The 21,764-nt window shown below is 41.1% G+C and overlaps 1 long non-coding RNA gene across 1 annotated transcript in view; it reads left to right on the forward strand.

Annotated features, from left to right (window-relative positions):
- The window catches only part of LOC102463279 (ALK and LTK ligand 1), a 52,183-nt gene extending 41,765 nt beyond the window's left edge, over positions 1-10,418 (forward strand). The window contains exons 3-5 of the long non-coding RNA XR_012901462.2: positions 3,916-3,996; positions 5,948-6,024; positions 9,778-10,418. This is a non-coding gene — a long non-coding RNA (ALK and LTK ligand 1). The remainder of the gene's footprint in view (positions 1-3,915; positions 3,997-5,947; positions 6,025-9,777) is intronic.
- The last annotated feature ends 11,346 nt before the right edge of the window (positions 10,419-21,764 follow it).

Below are 21,764 nucleotides of genomic sequence, written 5' to 3' on the forward strand. Positions count from 1 at the left end.
AAATTAAACAGAACAAACAACCAAACACACTACCAACAAGTTTTCAACTATGCTTTTCTGTGTAGCAGTTCCTAACACACCTTTTTAATTTATTTTAAAACAACAACTAAAAACACTCATAAGACTCCTTTTTCATATGAGTGGGCCCACTGAAATCAGTAAGACTTCCTTGCATGAATAGAGAAAGCAGAATCAGTTTGTAGGTCACATAAACTATCCTCTTGTGAATCCAGGATAATTCCCCGTGGCACATTTTCCAATATTTTGTAATACCCTCCATGTATATATTAAAGGTCTCTAGGGATTGGGATCCTTCTTGAAATACCATTCCATAACTTTAGTCAATCTCACCATCACTAATTTTTTCCTTACTTAGGAGTAACGAGATGAAAGTAACAAGAAAGTATTCATTGCTAGTTTTAGGTCATACTGAATTTATGAAAGCGTCAGGATGGAGGGGGACGGTGAGGAGGACGGGGAGAAATGAACATTTTTTTTCAAAATCCATATGCTTCCAAATTAAGAACAATTATTTTACACATCAAATATGTCAAGAGATTATGCTCAGTAGAAATGCTGATTGATAAGAATGAATAATATTGTGAGTCATAAAGCTATTCAATCTGACAAACTAAACTGGCACACTGTACTGTACAATGGAAATAAAATTAACACATTTATGGATGGCAAAGAAAAGCTATATATATAACTTATCTGTAGGAATACAGAACTTCTTTAATTGAAAAACATTTGTGCTCTTTCTTTCATCTCTTACAGATGTGTATGCTCACTTGAAATTATATATTCTTGGATGATACTAGTTACTTGCTCACATAAAAAAAATGACATTCACCTCCAGCTTCACACCTTCATAATGGTCAGCATTGCCAGCTACAGTAATGCCTTCACAGCAACGGGATGCTTGAGTATGAACAGCTTCTAAGCTATGCCTACACTGCCCTCTCTTGCACAAGAAAATATGCAAATGAGGCAAAGCGGTGAATATCACTGCACTTCATTTGCATACTTAATGAGCCACCATTTTGCACAAGGGGCTTTTGCTCAAAAAGGAACCATCTACCCGGCTCCCTTTTGTGCAAAACCTCCCTCTTGCTCAAGAGCCGTTCTTCCTGAAAAAGAATGGCAGAACGGCTCTTGCGCAAGAGAGGGTTTTGAACACAAAAAAACGGTGTAGATGACTCCTTTTTGCACTAAAGCCCCTTGTGCAAAAAATGGTGGCTTATTAAGTATGCAAATGAGGCAAGGCAATATTCACCGCTTTGCCTCATTTGCATATTTTCTTGTGCAAGAGAGGGTAGTGTAGACATAGCCCTAGTGTTTCACCAGGGCTGTAGGTCTGATATTGGGGTGTAGGAAGTAGCATTCAGGTACCATGATGCCTTATAAGTAGAGTTTTTTAAAATCTGTATAGATATTTAATTTTTTCCACCTGATGTATTCTAACCAGCCGGTCTGTGAAATACCCATCATAAACTAATACAGTACCTTACCCTACAAACTTAAGTACTATTCGTTGTATCTCATATACCCATTTTTTTTTTATAGGATAGATTATTCTTATTGACTGTGTTCAAAAGCTTCTGGAAGTCATTGTGTAATGAAGTGTACTTGTTTTATTTTCTTGGCTCTCTAGCTGGCTTCCCAGCACATCCATTGTCTGCTCTCAGCAGATTATGTTCATTTTGCACTCAATGGCCTCATGCCTTGCATTTTTATTTGGTGTGTAGCAAAACTGGAAAATTGAGATCTTTTTTTAAAAAAGGTTAGATTATAGCAAAAGTTCATTCTGGGTGATGTCGGGGTTCATAGTGTCTATTTTATTGTTCACATCTGTATATCAGCTAATTTGATCTACACTGGAGTCCCATACAGCAGAAGTTGAACAGATGTAGGTTTCACTGTCTATTTCTCTGAAAGCATCTGCCTGGAGGTCAATGTATGTCTCAGGGAGTGGGTAAGAAAGTGCATCTCTTCTACCTCCTCTCTCCTGCTGTGAGCCTAAATAAATCACTTATCTTCTCCCTGTTAAACAAAATAAGGGTTCCATTTAAAACCCCAGGTGTTCCCTTTAATATAACAATCAGTGTTAAAGATTTTTTTCCCTTTTATTTCATCTCACATGTGGAGAAAAATAATAATTTTTCCAGGTACTCCTATCATCTTCATCTGGCTTCCTGACCTATTAGCTTCTCTCTCCTTTTGGGCTGTTTTGACTCTCTTCCTCTAACTCTTACACATTCTGAAGTAATAGAATCATAGAATACTAGAACTGGAAGGGACCTCAAGAAATCATTAAGTCCAATCACCTGTCTTCACAGCAAGACCAAGCACCATCTAGATCATCCCTGACAGATGTTTGTCTAACCTGTACTTAAATATCTTCAATGATGGCAATTCCACAACCTTCCTACACAATTTATTCCTGTGCTTAACCACCCTGACAGTTTTTTCTTAAGGTCCAATCTAAACCTCCTTTGCTGCAATTTAAGCCCATTGTTTCTTGTCCTATCATCAGAAGTTAAGGAGAATATTTTCTCTCCCTTCTCCTTGTGACATCTTTTTAGGTACTTAAGTCCTCCTCAGTTTCTGCATATTTCTGCCATGCAAATAGAAGACACTGATCATATGCGCAGAGTAGGAAGCACAGCTAGGAACATGTCATGAATCCAAAATAGCAAAGGCAAAGCAATTACCTTTCTTTATGCCTAACTCTGAAACATAATGAGTAGCTGAGGATGCATAGATCTTTGCCAGAGGCATTTCGCAGGATTGGGCCCCATCTTATTAAAAAAGTTTAATAAAACAAATCCTTAATAAAATCAAAGTCTTACATACCAGCTAGAACCATCTGAAGCTGTAGTCTAATTATTTTAGCTTTGCTGGGCTTAGAAACTTTATTTGTTTAAAATACTGCTTCTTTAGAGATAAGTTACAGCAGCCAATGAATTATGTCATATTTATTCCTTCTGAGTCCATGTACTGTATGTTGAGCTAAGTGGGCTTTGTGGTAGTGGTACAAAATTTGACTGTTAGCTTTGGACTTGTTTCTGGGACATCAAGACAAAAAACTGTTTTACTTTCAAAGAACTGTGTTCCTGACACACTAACCATGATCATATTCAGTGAAAGAATGTATGATAGCACTTCATTACAGTGATTAAAAAGGAAACGTGTTAAACAGAAAAAAGCAAATTGGAGAAAGTTTAGTGATAAAAATATATTGACTTTGGAATTTAAAATTTCCCATCACCTTCACAACAATTTATATGTAAATCTCTTTCGGATAGTTTATGGCATCATAATCAGATTACAATGTAATTGTTTAAATTGTATTAACAGATTAACCATAATTATTTTAAGGCTGTAAAACAGTAGCAATTGTGTTGCCTCAGACTTGGTTTTTTTCAATAGTAATGTTTTAGGCAGGAGCAGGCAAATACCGGGCCTTTGGGCCAGATCCTGTGTGCCACTGCCACTGCTATATTTACCTTTGCCTTCACAGGTACAGGTGATTGCAACTCCTATTGGCTGCGGATTGCCATTTTCAGACATTGGGAACTGCGGGAAGTGGTGTCCTGGTTTGTGCTGCTTTCTGCAGCTACTATTGGCTGGGAACAGCAATCCGCAGCCAACAGCAACTGCAATTGCCAGCACCTGTGGAGGCGCAGGTAAATATAGTGGTGGTGGCCCACCAAAGGCTAACCCTTGAAAACCACCATCATTTTATTGGCCACCCCGGTCTTAGGCAAACAGATCTGTTTCTGAAGATTGTGTGTTTTTTCTGCAAGAAAGTTGAAGCAGGAGGATTTAAATAAATGTGAACTAGCTATCATGCAGGTTTTGAAATGTTCAAGCATTTCCTTTGGTTGTTAACTGCTGTTTGTTATCTAACAGGGCCAGTCTCCTTCTCAGCTGAGTGTAGCAAGCATTTCCATCGACTCTATCACAACACAAGGGATTGTTCAACACCAGCTTGTAAGTAACAGATTATACAATTTTTAGCATTAACAGCAGTGTTAGCCTATTTATGAACATGCTTGTTTTGACTCCTGAGGGTATGTCTGTACTATGAAGACTATGCCAGCATATTTCTGTGATGTGGATGTAGCCGACACCAATGGACAGATTTGTTTTGTTGTTGCGGGACCCACCTGCCCAAATGAAGTTAGCTGTATTAATGGAAGGCCTCTTCCATGAACATAGTTGTTTACACTGGGGGTTATGTTGTCATATCTGCATCAGTTGAGATGTGTCTTTTTCCAAATCCCAAACTAACATAACTAGACTGATGTAGCTTTTCAGTGTAGATCAACACTAAATGTCTGCCGTTCTAGGAATAATCATAAACTTTACTTATGCAATTGGTTGTTATTCCAGTGTCATACCATGGGAAAAATACAGGGTCTGATTAGTTCATTACCTTCATCTTTTTCGTGCTAATGTAATTCCATTAACTTCAATAGAGTTGCTCCTAAATAGGAATAGGGCTACTAGTGAGAGGAGACCAGGCTTCTGGAGATGGATACATTGTAGCAATAAAGTGCCACATTTTGAGAAGAGTTTGCTGTAATTATATCCACACCTTAAAGAATGAAAGCCAATGAACTACCAATTTTCATTAGGTTTTTCCAAATAATTCCAGTAAGAAGAGAATCATTGCTTACACTACATGCCCAGTCCTACTGTCCTTACTGAGCTAAAATTCCCAATGGGAGTCAACAGGCATTTTACCTGAATAAGAACTCAAGGCCAGATCTAAATATGTCAGAGCTTTGTTTAAGAAAAAAAATATAAATAATGTACTAAAAGAAAAAAATGGAACCTCTAAAAAGGAAATTGTTCTAGTACACCTGTACTAGGTGTACTAGAACAATTTCCTTTTTAGATGTTCCATTTTGGGGGTGGGGGCAATAAAATGGTGGTGGTTCACCAGGGCTAGCCCGTGGAAGACTGCTGCCACTATTTTTATCTGTGCCTCCACAGGTACAGGTGATTGCAGCTCCCATTGAATGTGGATCACCATTCCTGGCCGATGGGAGCTATGGGAAGCAGCGCAGACCAAGACACTATGTCCTGCAGCTCCCATTGGCCAGAAATGGTGATCCTTGGACAATAGGATCTGCAATCACCTGTACCTGTGGAGATGCAGGTAAATATAGTAGAGGGGGCCTAATATTGGCAGACGAGATCCAGCTTGTGGACTCGTATTTACGCACCCCTACACTAGTACAACTCAAAGGAAAAGAGAAACTGACCGGCAACGAATAGCACTGTTTATATACAACATGTAAATCTATTAGTCATGCAAAACCTCATACTTGCAGACTTAGGAAATCATCAACCATTAGTACTTCACAGAACCTCACTATCAGAGCAGCCAACTCTTAACTTTATTGAGTAATACAAGGTCTCCAACCCTTATGCTGAGTAGAATTAGGAATATAGAAATCCAGGTCTGATCTCATAAAGAATAAATAATTGTGTTAATTGTAATATAACTACTTCCTCTTTCCTGTCGTGTATAGAACTTGAGTGATATCCTTTTAATTAGTTTGTGACCTCATATTTTCTGTGAACAGGAATTTATATATGGCCTTGGGTGTTATATGTTTGTTAAATACAATTATTTGGATCCACAGAGCCATGTGATTCCTTCATGTTATATAGATTGCTTTTTTGGTTCTCATACAATGTCCCCTATTGTTTAACACAATGGTGTATCATAGATGTGTGATGAACCACAAAGTTGTAATAAGCCAATGTTATCATTTTTCAACCAGCATAAATAATTTCTTGTATTTCCAACAAAAAATGTCATTGTACAGTTCACATAAGCCTAGTTCCCACTCAGAATATTAATGTTATTCACTCAAAAAACATGGTAATTTGATGATTCATTATTATTTTGAATGGTTTTACTTTATAGATTACAAAAGGTGTGCAAGATTACTAACAAGGTTGGCAATGAGCCCTTTGTGTACACAACCATAAAAAGTTTGCTGTGTAAGTATCCTTTTTCTTCACCTGCTCCTTATTTTTCTATGACATAGTAATTTTTTTCTCTATACCTTTCACTTGTTATCTATACAACAAACAAATGTGGTAGTGTTTATAACCCACTGCTTTGGTATTAATGTTCTCTATTGCAAATTAACATACAGACCTGTCCTGCATCTCTTATACATGCTTCGATGTAATATTCTTACATTACCTCATGGTTCCGTATGATGTTTTTGGCACAAAATAATTATAGCTGAGATGATCCACTTACATGGAAATATCTGAGAGAGAACCTGAAAAAGTTGAGGAGGGTGGGGAATCTGAAACTCACTCACAGTATTTCCTCCAGATTCTTCCTTTCATATGGCAGTTGCCCCTCCATGGAAAACAAAAGAGGAAGTCAGATTCCTAAATCCACATCTGGCACCCCTGGCATCTGTATGGATCCCAGGTGGGGGCAGAATCCCTTAGAACAGGGCTGGGCTATTAAATGACATATGTTTGCCAGGGTTAGTCTCTGGTGGCATGGGTAGTGGGTGAAGGTCAGGCTGGGGGAAGCAAAACCTCTGCCCTGCCCCCAGCCCTGCCCCTTCTGCCCAAGCCTCACCCCCCACAGGAGCCACGCCCCTATAGCACCATGTGGGATGGCACACAGCCCCAGCTGCTCTGGTCCTGGACCATGGGAAGGGTAGGCAGTGCATGGCCCCAGCCTGCTAGCCACCCCAGAGCATGGGGAGAGTGGAAGGCATGCGGCCATAGCTTCCCACCTTCACTAGAGCATGGGAAGGGTGAGTGCTCATGGCCAGGTATGTCTACAATAGGCATTGTGGGAGCAGAGTATGGGTGGAGCCAGGCTGATGGCAGGGAAGACATTGCCTTCCCAAACCTATTATACCTCCTGCCCCTGCCTGGATGACTATCGTTGCTATATTTACCAGCAACTCCAGTTCCCATCATCCAGGAATGGCAATGTGAAGCCAACAGGAGCTGCAATTGCCCATACCTGCAGAGGCACAGGTAAATATAGCAGTAGTGGCATGACAGGGGCTAATCCTGGCAGATTGGATCCAGCTCATGGGACGGTATTTGCCCACCCCTCCCTTAGAGGCATAGTGAAATATGTTCTTCACCTTTGCACCAGATCCTGGGCTGTTTAAAACTCCAAAGCTTGCCCCAGGAGTCAGCATGAAAGAGGGTTTGAATTCATGGACATGGTGATGTTGGGGGAACACTGAAAACATGGTACAGCCTAAGGTTTTATTAACTCTTAGACAGCAATCTTTCTGAGAACCAATCCATTCCCATCTTTATGGCTAATTATGGAATACAGTGTTACAAATTGGAAGAAAACAACACAGATTTTTGAAATAATGTCACTCGAGTACCTAGATTCTCAGAAGAATGTTAAAAATGTTCACATTTTCATGCTGATTGTTAAAAACTACTCATTATATTCAATAAATATCAAACTCTGATATATATGTTTGTTTAAATATCGTCTACTGGTGTTCACTTCTTATTATACCCAAACAATGCTTGCAAAGCAGTTACCACAAGGTAGAATGATTTAAAAAACTATCTCCCTTTAAATATGCAGTGATAGCCTTAAGATTTAGAAAGCAAATGGAAAGGAAACAAGGAAAGAAGAGCTACCTTTGCTCATTCCTAAGTGAAGATGGGAAGATATAAGGGTTCAAGGGAGAAAAGCTTAGAAAAATATGGCAATATCTTAGTGTTGGAAGACACGAGAAGCTCTTACTTCTGTCCCTGTATTTTTTATTGTCCTTGTTTAAACCAGATCATTGCTAACTCAGGATGCTTTGCACTATTGCGACAGCACACCAGTGTTTCTAGTCATTGTCTCCTCGCTTTGACTAGAAAAAAGTATATTTTCTAAAATCTGTTTTCTTTGTATCTTTATTTTCATTTTCTTACTGTATGTCTCTCTAATATTTATCTTCCACCTTACTTGATTCTATTTTTGTTGTTGTTTTCTGTTCTTTTCTGACTCTTACATTATATCTGACTGGTCTATTGACCCCTTCTTTCTCAATCTCTCTCTCACTCTCTGTCTCTTCTTCCTCTTCTCTAGCTCTTCTTTCCTCCTCTACATCTTTTTATTACCACTCCCCTCACCCCAGCTCTCTGAAGGACTATCCAACTGATTGTTCTGTGTTCTCATTCTTCTCTTCTTATGCTCTTCCAAGTAGAAGAGATGAAGACGTTTGCTATAGTCTCAGTGCAGGCTTGTTCTCCAGAAGTTTATGACCTTCTGCTTTACTCTTGAAAACAGAGTAAGGAGATCCAAAGTAGCTCCTGATTTATGACCCAGCTATCCTAATTGACTTGCCAAATGGACAGAAAGTGAATCCAAAGAGCTGATTTGGAAGTTGGAAGGAGAGGCAACATGAACAGTTTCCTACTCCTTATGTCCTCTTTAATGAGCAGTTGGGCTCATTAAGTAAAGGTTAGAGGGAAAAAAAGTATAACAGGAAGATAAAATCAGAGGTCTGAGTCTTCCATGCCTTCCTCTCTTCTTCCAGGTTCTATTCTGCTGCAGGGGTGCTCTATGCTTCCCCTTTTCCAATCTCAGTATCTTATAGCAGCTGAGGCTTTTTTCTTGGAGGATAAAGGATAAGTTTGTCCTAACTTCCTCTGCTACCCAACATGCAGTGTAGAGTGTTTTGCTTGCTCCCTCACCAAGCCTCAGTGGGCAGGACTGATTCTTCCTTATCCCGTTAGTTGAGGATTTAATTGGTGTGATTTTTCCTCCCTCCTGCTGACTCTCATAAGATCACAGGCAATGCTTCCTGCAGCAGATGACAGGATCATTCTTGTCTCCTATGTAGGGATTCCTCCTTATTATTATACCCGATAGAGCCCTTTGGGTTCTCTTCATGCAGAACCCAGAGGGCCCTAACCTAGCCTCAAATATTTAAGTACTTCCCCCTTCCTAATATTAAAAATAGGCCAATTTTATGATGTAAGTGACCATCATGATCATTTTAAGAAAACCAGCAGCTGCAATACAGAGGAGCATAAACTTATTCTCCCCTTCTTCCCCCCCAGTTTATATGCCCCAGAAAAAAGGGGTGGAATGGTATTTATACATTATGGTTCAAGCTCTCTTTTGAAAATCCCAACCTTTCCTTCTAAATGTGTATTACCCCAACCATTCCTGGAAGGGTTGTACAAAGGTTTCCTCTGCTTTCATTTCAGGACCATGGAGAAGTCTATTGATGTGATACAATGTGTGTATATTGTTTAGGTGAGCTGCTTGCTTGGTCACAAAATGACAATACAGGAAGGCATTTAGGGATATAGTTTATATGAAGAATGCTCATGTGGCTGCCATTACAATCTTTAGAGTTTTGTCTAATTTAAGTCACTGTGGTCTGTTGCAGAATAGGGAATACTATACTTGGAAGTGGCAATAATAAAGATTTTAATGGCACCTACTGTATAGAAATGCATTTGTACTGTATGCATGAGAAACTTTCCTGAAAGTTATAGCGTGCATTTAAACTGTGTATCGCCATTAGTCAGGATTTGCAGATTCAAAACTCATTAGTGCTCACAGCAGGAGGGGAAGACCCACCAGCATCACAGAGTTAATCTAAAGGTTTCTTCAAATCTAGAGGTTACTTCAATTCACACAAAATTGTAATTTGCAAACCAATTTATATTAAGCCAATCACATCAGTGTTGTGCAGTTCTGAAGATAGGTGCATAATGGCATGTTTGTTCTTCTTGCAGACCTTTCTACTTTGAGAGAACTCTGATTTGCCAAGAAAGTGCCTTGAAATCTTCCTCAAGATAATAGAGAAGATATCTTTTATCTTTTTGATTTGCAGCATTGTTTTGTTACTAGATGCATTTTATTTTCATATGTTGGACATTCCATATTTGTGTGAAGGAAACATTATTTTATTTTAATTTGTAAATTTGTTGCCAATAGCTCAAATAAGCCAATTATTTAAATTTGTTGTATATAAAGAATAATAATATACAAATTAAATATTATCATATGCAGAGAGGTTGATTAGTTTTTGCTGTTGATTATCTTGTTCCAATGTATTTACACCATTTTGCTCAGGCTCTTACTTTCATTATTTGCACTAACTTGAAATGCAAGTCTATGTAACTGAAATCTGAATAAGCTGTAAGTGGGAAGTTCTACTTTCAATGGAAGATACTGTATATTATGAAGCTTTGTTAATATATATATATATATTATTGCGCATAAGAAAATAATGCCCAGAAATGCACCTTGCTTTCAGGAACATTTGTATAGCTATTCTGGATTATCATCAGTTACATTTGTACTGGCACTTATGGAAAGAGTTGCAAATAATGTAAATACTATAAACGACTGGAAGACTGCAATGCAGTTTTGGTGGAATAAAGAATATAAAAATAACCTGTTCTAATTTATTGTTATTGACTCATTTAATGGAGTTGGGACTTACTACAGAGATAAAGTATTTCAGATGTAACAGAACACTAATGTAATGCTGGAGAATATGAACTAGCATCCTGTTAAGATATCTAACCCTTGATTATACTTAGGATACGACCAATGTTCCCTCTAATCTTTTCCATCCATGAGCATGTTTTTTCCATCCATGTTCAGAATAAATATTTGATGTGCACTGAAGTATGTGCATGTTTGCACCACCAGTAGAAACAAAAACCCTAACAGTGGGCACTCTGCTAATCAGCTGGGCAGCATATGAATCTCTCCCAAGTGGCCACACAAGTGCACAGCCTACAGGGAACACTGGATATAATTTTTACAACATTTGTTTCCTAAAAGCTAAATTTTGCCCATGTGTTTAGTCTGCCATGGATTAAGGACATAAATGTGAGTACAGAATGCATCTATGATGCACAATGAACAAGGCATAAGGCTAAAGACTGACACAGCCCATGATAGTAGAAATACTTTCACAAAAGTAATGCCAAAGATGAAAATGATTGTACTGCGAGGGGCATGCTTGGAAGGAACAAACCCAGCTAGCAGGCCACCAAGCTGCAGTAAGGACTATGCACTAGGCCAATTCAATATCCCATCCTGCACTGGAAAAGCAAGATTTATATTTCACACTGTGTACTGTATGGCATATATATGCTTCTGCTGCTGCTCTGAAGCCTCTTAGACATAAGATTTTGAAGAGTAAGACAAGTTCAAATATAAGAGTAAGACAAGTTCAAAATATTTTTAAAAACTCTCTACTACATTTTTCTTTAATGATTGAGCTGCTCTAGCAATTAAGGTAACATTTGCTTTTTCTTTATACATTCATATTATTATTGCTTCCCAAACTTTCTCTCATGATATCCCACTTTTCTCAAAGCAAAGAAGAGCTCTGACCCTGACTTCATATATAATGGAGGCAATATTTATATTAAAGAAAAATTGAACGATTAAATTCTAGGCACTTTCTCCTGAGACACATCAGTGTCACATATGAGCTTGCTTCTTTGCACACACTTTCACTAGAGGCAGAAAGACTGCCCCAAACTGAAATTGGATGGTGATCTCCTAGTTTTCCTAGGAGAGGCGAGAGAGGAAAATTGGGTGTTCCCAGAGTTCTGAGGTCAGAGAATAGGGGAGTATCAGAGGCTTCTTGGAAATACTTTCCCCACTCCAGCCAGTTCCTGCAGAACTTCTGTCTATCCATTCTGTTCTGTTTTCCTCCCTGCCATAGGCTGCCTCTTTCTTCTTTTCAATGGCTCCATATACCTGAAAGCAATGAGAGCAGAAGAAAAAAGACTGTCTCCCAGAAATGAGTTTTTGTATCAGAGCAGTGAATAGGAAGTGTCACTTGCAAAAGCCCAGGTCAATGCATACTATCTGAGGTCACTCCAGACAAGTATTTTCACAAAATTTGAAAGAAAATCTCATGTATTAGTTTTTATTTTCAGGCTGAATAAGCCTGAGCTGGGCTATTTAGTATAATTCTTGGCTAATCAATTTTAATATCAGAGGCGTAGCTGTGTTAGTCTGAATCTGCATACACAATGAGAACTCCTATGGCAGCTTAAAGACTAACAGATTAGTTGGAGTATAAGCAAATGAATTGTAGCTCTTCAGTTTCTTTGTGGAGTCTGTTTTTGAAAGTTTTTTTTGTTGCAGGATGGCTACTTTTAAATCTGCTTCTGTGTGTCCAGGAATATTGAAGTGTTCTCCTACAGGTTTTTGTATGATACCATTCCTGATATCTGATTTGTGTCCATTTATTCTTTTACATAAGGACTGTCCAATTTGGCCAATGTATATGGCAGAGGGGTATTGCTGGAACAAGATGGCATATATTACATTGGTAGATGTACAAGTGAATGAGCCTGTGATGATGTGGCTGATGTGGTTAGGTCCTGTGATGGTGTCGCTGCTGTAGATATGTGGGCAGAGTTGGCACCGAGGTTTGTTGCAGCGATTGGTCCCTGAGTTAGAATTACTGTGGTGTGGTGTATAGTTGCTGGTGAGAATTTGTTTCAGATTGGCCGCTGTCTGTAGGCAAGGACTCTCCTGCCTCCCAAGATCTGTGAAAGTGAGAGATCATTGTCCAAGATGGATTGTAGATCACTGATGATGTGATGGAGAGGTTTTAGCTGGGGACTGTAGGTGATGGCCAGAGGTCTTTGTTATTTTCTTTGTTGGGCCTGTCTTGTAGCAGGAGGCTTCTGGGTACACGACTGGCTCCGTCAGTCAGTTTCCTCACTTCCTTGGGTGGGTATTATAATTTTAAGAATGCTTGGTGAAGATCTTGTAGGTGTTTGTCTCTGTGGCTGTGTCTAGACTACATGCCTCTGTTGGCAGAGGCATGTAGATTAGACACATAGGCAAAGGCAAATGAAGCCGCGATTTAAATGATCGCGGCTTCATTTACATTTACATGGCTGCCGCGCTGAGCCGACAAACAGCTGATCAGCTGTTTGTCCACTCAGCGCGCTAGTCTGGATGCTCCCCTGCCGACATCAAAGCCCTTTGTCGGAAACCCCGTTATTCCTCGTGGGATGAGGTTTACCGGGGCTGCCGACAAAGGGCTTTGATGTCGGCAGGGGAGCGTCCAGACTAGCGCACTGAGCGGACAAACAGCTAATCAGCTGTTTGTCGGCTCAGCGCGTCAGCCATGTAAATGTAAATGAAGCCGCGATCATTTAAATTGCGGCTTCATTTGACTTTGCCAAACAAACAAATCTAGATGGCTCCGTCGACGGAGCCATGTAGTTTAGACGTACCCTGTCTGAGGGGCTGTCTGAGGGCCTGAGGTTATACCTTAGTGCTTGGCTGTAGACAATGGATCATATGGTGTGTCTGGGATGGAAGCTGGAGGCATGTAGGTAAGCATAGCTGTCGGTAGGTTTTCGGTATAGGATGGTATTTATGTGAACGTCACTTATTCGCACTGTAGTGTCCAGGAAACAGATCTCTTGTGTAGACTGCTCCAGGCTGAGGTTGATGCTGGGGTGGAAACTGTTGAAATCACAGTGGAATTCTTCCAGCTCCTCCTTCCCATGAGTCCAGATGATGAAGATGTCATCAAGGTAGTGTAAGTAAAGAGGGGCGCTAGTGGATGAGAACTGAGGAAGCGTTGTTCCAGGTCAGCCATAAAAATGTTGGCATATTGTGGGTTGATGCAGATTCCAATAGCGGTGCCGCTGGTTTGAAGGTATAAATTGTCCCCAAATCTGCAATAGTTATGAGTGAGGATAAAGTCACAGAGCTCGGCCACCAGTTGTGCCATGGCATCATCAGGGATACTGTTCCTGACAGCTTTTATTCCATCTATGTGTGGGATGTTGGTATAGAGAGCCTTTATATCTGTGGTGGGATATAAAGCTGCTTTTGCGGAAAAAAACTTGCCAGTCTAGACACAGCCCTACTGTTTGTCTTCCCCATGTGGCTACTTTCTTACCCTATTCCTTTAGCCCAAGTGTCTGATACAAACCTAAACATATCAGTGCAGAAATCTGAACTCATATTCTACTCTATGAAGGGCGACCCAGAAGTATTTAGTATTTAGGCAGCATTTTTCAGTCTCAGTGATGGCAATATTTGTTCCTGGACTACACTTTCATGACTAGTAGCATCTCAGTAGTGCTTGCATGTACAATTAGCTGCCTGCCAGCATACACTTTATAAATATTATTTAGACAAAATTCCTTTTAAAATTTGACCCTTACTTGCTACAATTATTCTGGGATTCACATGGTTCCATCAACATGGTACTACCTGGACTTTCAACAGTGGGATATTCAGGCATTAACTCCCTTTTTTGCTTCATTCTTTTGTATGAAGGCTTCTTCTATGGCTTGATACCACCCACTCTGATGCCTGCTCTGAGTGTATTCAGGAGCCAACATTTGTTAGAGCGTTTTGCTTTTAGAGTAATGGCAGAGCTAACTGTTACGAAGCAGAGCAAGCAAATGTTAGCAAGGGCTAAAACAGAGATTGGGTATTTATTTGCCAAGTGAATTGCTGAAAAAAGCATTGGAAAACTTTTGGTTGAGTGCTTGTATGTAGACGAAGAAATCAACCTTCGTGATGAAGTATTAAGGGAAGATCAAAGCAGCTGTCAATAATAACAGAGAAGTATGGTGCGCGGTAAGGAAAAAAATATCACAGTTTAAAGCACTAGAGGCCAGGGGCAGAAAGAGGGCATAGGAAGACTACATAAATGTAATATGTAGCTGGAGGCAGAGGCTACACAATGTGAGCCATGATGTGGCATAGTAGGTAGGAACACATGGAGATCATATAGAAAAGCTAATGCTGTGCAGATTCATAGCCACATGGAGCTCTTTCCCCAAGCATGGCAGGGAAAGATCTCAGTGGAATGTTCAGAAGACGGAATTTGTACCCTGCAGGGGATAGTCTCAATATCCATTAGTGGGCATAGCTAATCTTCTTCCTCCACTGCCCTTGCCCCTAGAGGTCAGCATTCTATAAGAGCAGTAGGAGATCTGCAAATGTCATGCTAAGGAGCTGAAGCCCGGGAATAAGCATGTTGGCAGATGGTACCAATAAAGATTTTTTTTTTGTCTCTTCAGCTTTCTTGTTTCTTTAGAATGCAGAAGGAAAGGAGAAAAAATCAGCTGGTAGTTCAAGTATGGCAGGAAATATAAGCTAGAGGTTACAGTAATATATATATTCACTTCACAGAAGTGTTAATGAATTCCCCATGATATATGAATTACAAAGGCCTCAAAAACATGGCAAAGTAATAGCAAGGCTGAAATAATCTAAAAAGGCAAGGGAATTCTGAAAAAAAAATGCCACAGTGTTCTTATGACAACCTCTTGTGTGTAATCATTGCATCGTATGGGGGAAAACAACATTATTGTAATGCACATAGTGTAAGTATATAGCCACTGTAATGTTGTATCTTATTATGACAATCTATGAGTCTCATTTTGTGATCCATTATTCACATTGGACTCACTTCACATAAGTGATCAATTCACCTTTTTGCATGAGTAAGTATTTCCACAACTCAATCCTGATTTCTGAACACTCATAGGGTATCTACACAGCCAAATTGCTATTTCGAAATTAATTTTAAATAGTGGAGCACTTATTTCGAATTTGGTAAACCTCATTCCATGAGGACTAATTTGCTTTCTCATTAGCTTATACACAGATCAAGTTCTCTCTAAACTAAATACTTCTTTAGGACATAAGCTGATCCGTTTTAACTAAAAACAAAACTCATGGGCTTAATATAGAAGTACTGGGTAAAATTCTCTGTTACACAGGAGATCTGTATGGATCTGGGCTACTCAACACATGGCCCGTGGGCCGCATATCGCCTGCAGCCCATTTGTTTGCAGTTCACGGTGTGTTTTGGGTTTACGCAGGACCCACCACATGGCCCCTAGGTGGGATCCTTTGAACATGGCCTCCACTGGAAACACACCCCACAATGGCGAGGCATCTCCCAGATGGGGTGAGCATTGAAAGACACAAGTGGATGGCCTGGCTGGAACAGAGTGGTACAGGGTGTTGGCATTTCTAGCCCCCAGAGAGAAGGTCCCGGGAGCACAGGGGCAATGTGGATAGTGCTTTGTATTCATGCCTATCAGTGTGAAAGGAGCTATTTGCATATATTTGCATGTATATGCAACCACACTTAAGTAGTAGCCCTCGGCACCCAGGGCTTACAAAGTTGAGTAGCCCTGGTCTAGATTATACAGTTGTCCCTTCCAACCTTAAAGTTATTATTCTGACATTACCCAGGTGACATAGTTTGCCTGACCTGAGTTCTAGACACCAGTTCAAAGTATTCTGTACTACAGTGACCAGCTGTTCTCAGTTTATAGGCACAGTCCTGATATTTTATTATCTAGGGGTACCTCTAGACTACAGAGCTTTTCCGGGCTGAAAAGCTCTGCCATGTCCAAGGAACGCATCTGCTTTTCCGAAATTTTTTTTTGGAAAAGCAGACGCGTTTTTTTGGCATCCCTGTAAACCTCATTCTATGAGGAAGAAAGGATATTCTGAAAGAGGGTTTTTTTTCCTTACATTTGCCCCCATGTAGATGGACCAAATGTCGGAAAAGCCTCTTTTGGAAGAAAAGCAGAAAAAGATACGCAAATTGCGAACCGCAATTTACATATCTTTTCCCGACTTTTCTTTGTAGTGTAGATACAGTCTGTTCTGATTTTTAACTTGCTATCTGGTCACCCTCATCTGCACGCTTGTCACGCTGGTGTTGGGGAAATCAAATCTGCAGTAGTGGAGAGGATCTGGATTCAGTAAAGCAATGAATTGAAGATTTTCATATGATCACTTAGTACAGGTTGTACCTCCAAAATCTGGCACTTTTCTGGACCATGGATGCTCATGAACCAGAGAGTTTGGGAGCCTAAGAGCAGGAGGGCCAGCTGGGTGGGGAAATCAGGGTCAGCATCACAGCTAGGGGCAGCTGGGACCAGGGCCAGAGCTCCACAGAAGCCTCCAGCAGCCCCAGGAGCATAAGACTAAGGCCAGAGCCCCACAACAGCAGACTTCCTGCAGCAACCCCCAGGAGCATGGGGGTAGGGTCGGAGTCCCGCGACTTCCCTAGGTTGCACAGGGCTGGGGCTGCGCGGAACCAGAGCCCCAGCCCAGCAGGTGGTCCTGACTGTGCAGGACCGCAGCCCTGCAGCAGGAGCTGGAGCCTGTGTTGCCCAGGGAGCCAGCTGTAGCTGGGCAAGTAGCTAAGCCAGGTGGAGGCAGGGAGCGGAGGCAGAGTTGCCTACTGGGACAACCTGCCAGAAGAGGGCTGGTGGCAAGAGACCTCCCCTGATCTGGCAAATTCTCTCCTTTGGGTCAGGTCAGGTCCCAGCGATGCCGGACTAGGGAGGTCCAACCTGTAGGAAAACATCACGTTTTATTCCCAGACTGTTTCATCTCAGTGACATGCACCTTTCTGAAGCTGGTTTTGATCTATATGTATTTCAAAATAATATTGAATTGGCTGGATGGTTGACTGGTACCTATAGTTAACCTGACAGTTACGGTAAGTCTTGAGGGTTGTGACATACTGATATTTTATTATAACTCCTTATTTTAATTATGAATTGTGAGAAGGCCAGGACAAGGTACCATTATGTTGATCACACTACAAACATACAGCCAAAGGCACAATGAAGTTACTGTTTTGTTTGTAAGAGACGTGACAGTTGCTTATGCAGGACTGCTACGCTTTCTGAATGAGTACCGAATTGGTGCTTGCCAAGAGAGACCACAGACTGTTCAGGCAAATAAAGAAAAATGCATTTTGCAGGAAGGGAAAACTGAAATTAAATATATATTTTTTAGCATTTTAAAAATATATATGTATTTAGAGAAAAAAAAGATGAAGTTCAGGCTAGTTGTTTTTAAAGCAGAACATTGGCTATTCCTAGAATACTTTTAATTCTTTACTTTTACATTAATAAAGGAAGACAAAAAGCAGATGCCAGAGGGGAAAAAATGTATTTCAAAAAGGTGAAGGATGGGGAAAACCTGAAGACAATCACATTTTTCCAGAAGATGGGAACAAGGGAACTGAAAATCTGAAGACTAGCCAGACATCAGGTTCAGCTGGAGTCCATTCTAGAACTCTGCAGGGAGTGCCAAAAAGAGACTGGAAACCATTAACAAAACTATTTAAAAAAATAAGGGCGGGACCAATGGCTCAGATGGAACCTGATGTCCTGGTTAACAGATCCAGGAAAGGACCCAAGAAAAGTGCAGATCTATTAATAAGGGGTGAAATATTTAGAGTGTAATTTCCACCCCAGAAATTGAAGGCTAGTGAACACATAAGCTGTAAGAAATCTTCTTGGTCCAGCAACTGACTGCTTTATCTTGAATTTTTGACAATTCTTTTTTGGCCAAAAGAAAAAGAGACTGCTTTTTCTCTGAGATTCAAGGCTGTTTTCTTCTCCCTCTCTCCCACCTCCACTTTTGAACTTAATGTTGCCCAGCAGAGGGAAAAAGCATGAATATCATCATCATTTATTTATTTAGCGTCAAAAATGTATTTCTGGTCCACAGTGGCAGGAAACACAAAGAAAATTACAAAAAACACTTCAATTCTTCAGGCAGAAAGAGAAGAATAGCATGCTTTTCAGAAGGCCCCTGACTTCTTTTGTGGATTAGTGGGTGCTTTCAGCAAAGCATTCTTCCACCTGGTCCTCTTCCGTGGCTGGGAAGCACTTCAATATTTTACCACAAACGTGAGCCAGAGACAAAAAATCTCTCTGGCATACACAAATGTTTGTTGAAGTTTACTGAAGCTGCAGACCCCAAAGTTTACTGGAAATTTTTACTATAATTAGTTGCAACATCCTCTCATTGTCTCACATCCTTTCCTCCATCTACACCTGGAATCCCATTGTTGATCCCTGTTTCCACAGAGGAATCCAGAGGCTTTGTACACATAGGTCCTTTCCACTTTAAGGATGCAGAAGCCTTTTTTACACAGGTCAGTATTTTACATCATGCTTATGACAAAATCCACACTATACATTAGATCTAAGAACAAAAAGCAGGTCTCTGCCTTTCAAGAGCTTGTTCATGAATTAAGATCAGAATACAATCTATGAATATTACACTGATGTATATAATCAAAACTCCCTTGCTCCTTACAAGACAATAGACTGGTCTAGGGATGTAATATTATAGTCAATTAACCAATTAACTGATAAGCAAATGCTTATAGGTTAATGCTATAGCTTACATGCATTCCTCCCTCCCCCCAACCCACCCTACTTGCCAGTAAATTTTTTAGCAGGCTGGCCAGCAGTCCATCTCAGTCCTGGCTTGAAATGGGTCCAGGACCTACCCCTGCTGCAGCTCTGCATTTAAAGTGTATTAGGAGCCAGGTGGGCAGGTAGCCTAGCTCAGTTCTGGTTCACACCAGGTCTGGGACCTCAGACCCACCCCAGACAGGGGCTGCTGTCACCCCATGCTGCTGCATCTTTATCAGAGGCAGTAGCACAGTGTGACAGGCAGCTGTTCCACAAGGGAAGCTGGTTGTTAAACTGGCTCTCTTCACAGACCAGCTCCCACCTGGCACCTTGCACTGCTGCCACATTGTTTTTAGATTATTTTTATTCAAATATACAACCATCGTTTTAACTGGAGCTGCTAGCTCTATGAACCCACCAATGCACTGCCACTTTTGCCTGCTTTTATCCACTATATCTGAAATGGATTAATGCCATCGGTATTTGCCCCTACATCAAGGCCAACAACTACTTCTACAGAAGGTAAACAGGACAATCCACTTAAGTGACATAAAATGCCTTCTCCCATGAAATATATATCCAACTCAGTAAGGACATGTCTACACTGGGGAGGTATTTCAAAAAAACAAGGTGAGTATCCATACTACCAAGTCCGTTATTTCAAAATAAGAGTATGTCTACACTGCAACACTATTTCAGGATACTGGAGTATCCCAAAATAGCTATCCTGTGTCTACACAGCAAGCATTTTATTTCCGGCTCACTATTCTGACATCCCTGTAAACCTCATTCTATGAGAAGTAAGGGATGTTTCAGAATAACGCTTTATTTCAAAATTTGGTATTGTGTAGACCAGTGGTCCCCAACCATTTGAGGTTGCCGGGGGCGTGGCCGTTCGCCCGTTGGGCACCAGAGGGCGGGGACACTTGCGCGCCTGGGGGCAGCCCCCCCATAGCCACATGCCTGGGGGCGGGGCCCCCCCATAGCCACGCGCCCAGGGCTGGTACCTCCTCCAAGGGCCACGCACCTGGGGCCGGCACCCCCCTCAAGCGCCATGCGCCGCGCGCCCAGGGCCAGAGCCCCCTCCAAGCACCATGCGCCCGGGGCCGGCGCTCCCCTCTGCAAGCGCTGCGCGCTCAGAGCGCGGGCGGCCAATCCGCGGCACTCCCGGGGCTGGTGCTCACCGTGCGCCATGTGTCCGGGGCCGGCTCCGGCACCGTGCATGCGCCATGTGCCCGGGGCCAGGCCAGCCCCGAGCACTTGGTGGGCGCACATGGCGCCCGCGGGCACCGTGTTGGGGACCACGGGTGTAGACAATGCCAAATGACAAAATAAGCTATTTTGAAATAGAATCAAAATAATATACTCAATTTTTGTAGCTCAAATTGCATATCTTATTTTGAGTTACGGTGCAGTATAGACACACCCAAAAGGGCTTGTTATTTCGAAATAATAACTCCTGTTTGTGAAGAAGAAGAACTTGTTCTGAAATAGTTATTTCAGGAGTTATTATTTTGAAATAACTTATTTTGAGATAACTCCCTGGTATAGACATAGCCTTAAGTGATGACTCCAGTGCTTAATAGCTGCTGGTGTGGTACAGACTTTCCTGCTTGTTGACTGCAGACATAGCAGATGAGAGGGGAGATTAAACAAAGGACAAAAATAGACAGGGTAGCATACTCCCCCTGCCCCTAAAGAATAGATTACTTAATGCTTATTTTAAAGCTGAAATATATCAGTATGTTCCTAATATTAATTTACCATGAGTAATGTTACATAAGTGTGAGTGACATAGCCCACATTGCTAAAGAGAGGGAGATACTGCAAAAGAAAACACCTCTACTGAGCTGTGGGCTGAACTTTGAAAAGGTCTGGGAATGCCTCCTGTAATATAATACTCACCTAGTTGAGGATCAAAACCAGGCAATGGCACAAGAAGCCAGTGTAAGCTGCTGACTGAACAGGATGAAAGACTTTGTTGATTGCTCCCATCTCATCCATAAAGAGGGGATTTGCACAAATCCTCATCACACCACAGCTTGACCTGAAGAAAGAAAACACAAAATTCCTGTCAAGAAGAAATTGTTGTCCTTATGCTGCTTAGACATCAGGGAGAGAACAAAACTTCTAACTATAAGCAGGAGATGCCCAGCTATTTAGCTTGGGTTAGCCTTAAAAGCCATATATATCTTGCATATTACAGCACCTCCTATTTTTTGAAACCTATGCAGTAATTCATTTGTGTGTATGTTTACCAGCTTCTGTTTAGTTAATGAAACTTCATTTAATGCTTATAGCCTATAACAAATAGTCTTTGGTTGGAAATTTGAGGTGCATTGGGCGTGGGGTACATGATTGGTCCTTTGGGTCTGGGAGTAACTGGAATAGTGTTATGATTTTGGGTGTAAGGGTCTATCCATCACCCAAGACAGGTCTGCCTGGCTGGCATGATAGTCAGGAGAACTAAGAGGATTGTGACTCCATGTTAAGGCTGTTGCAATGCTTAAGGGATTCAC

Source organism: Pelodiscus sinensis, chromosome 2, assembly GCF_052426305.1.
Source record: "Pelodiscus sinensis isolate ZL-2025 chromosome 2, ASM5242630v1, whole genome shotgun sequence".
Lineage (NCBI taxonomy): Eukaryota > Metazoa > Chordata > Testudines > Trionychidae > Pelodiscus > Pelodiscus sinensis.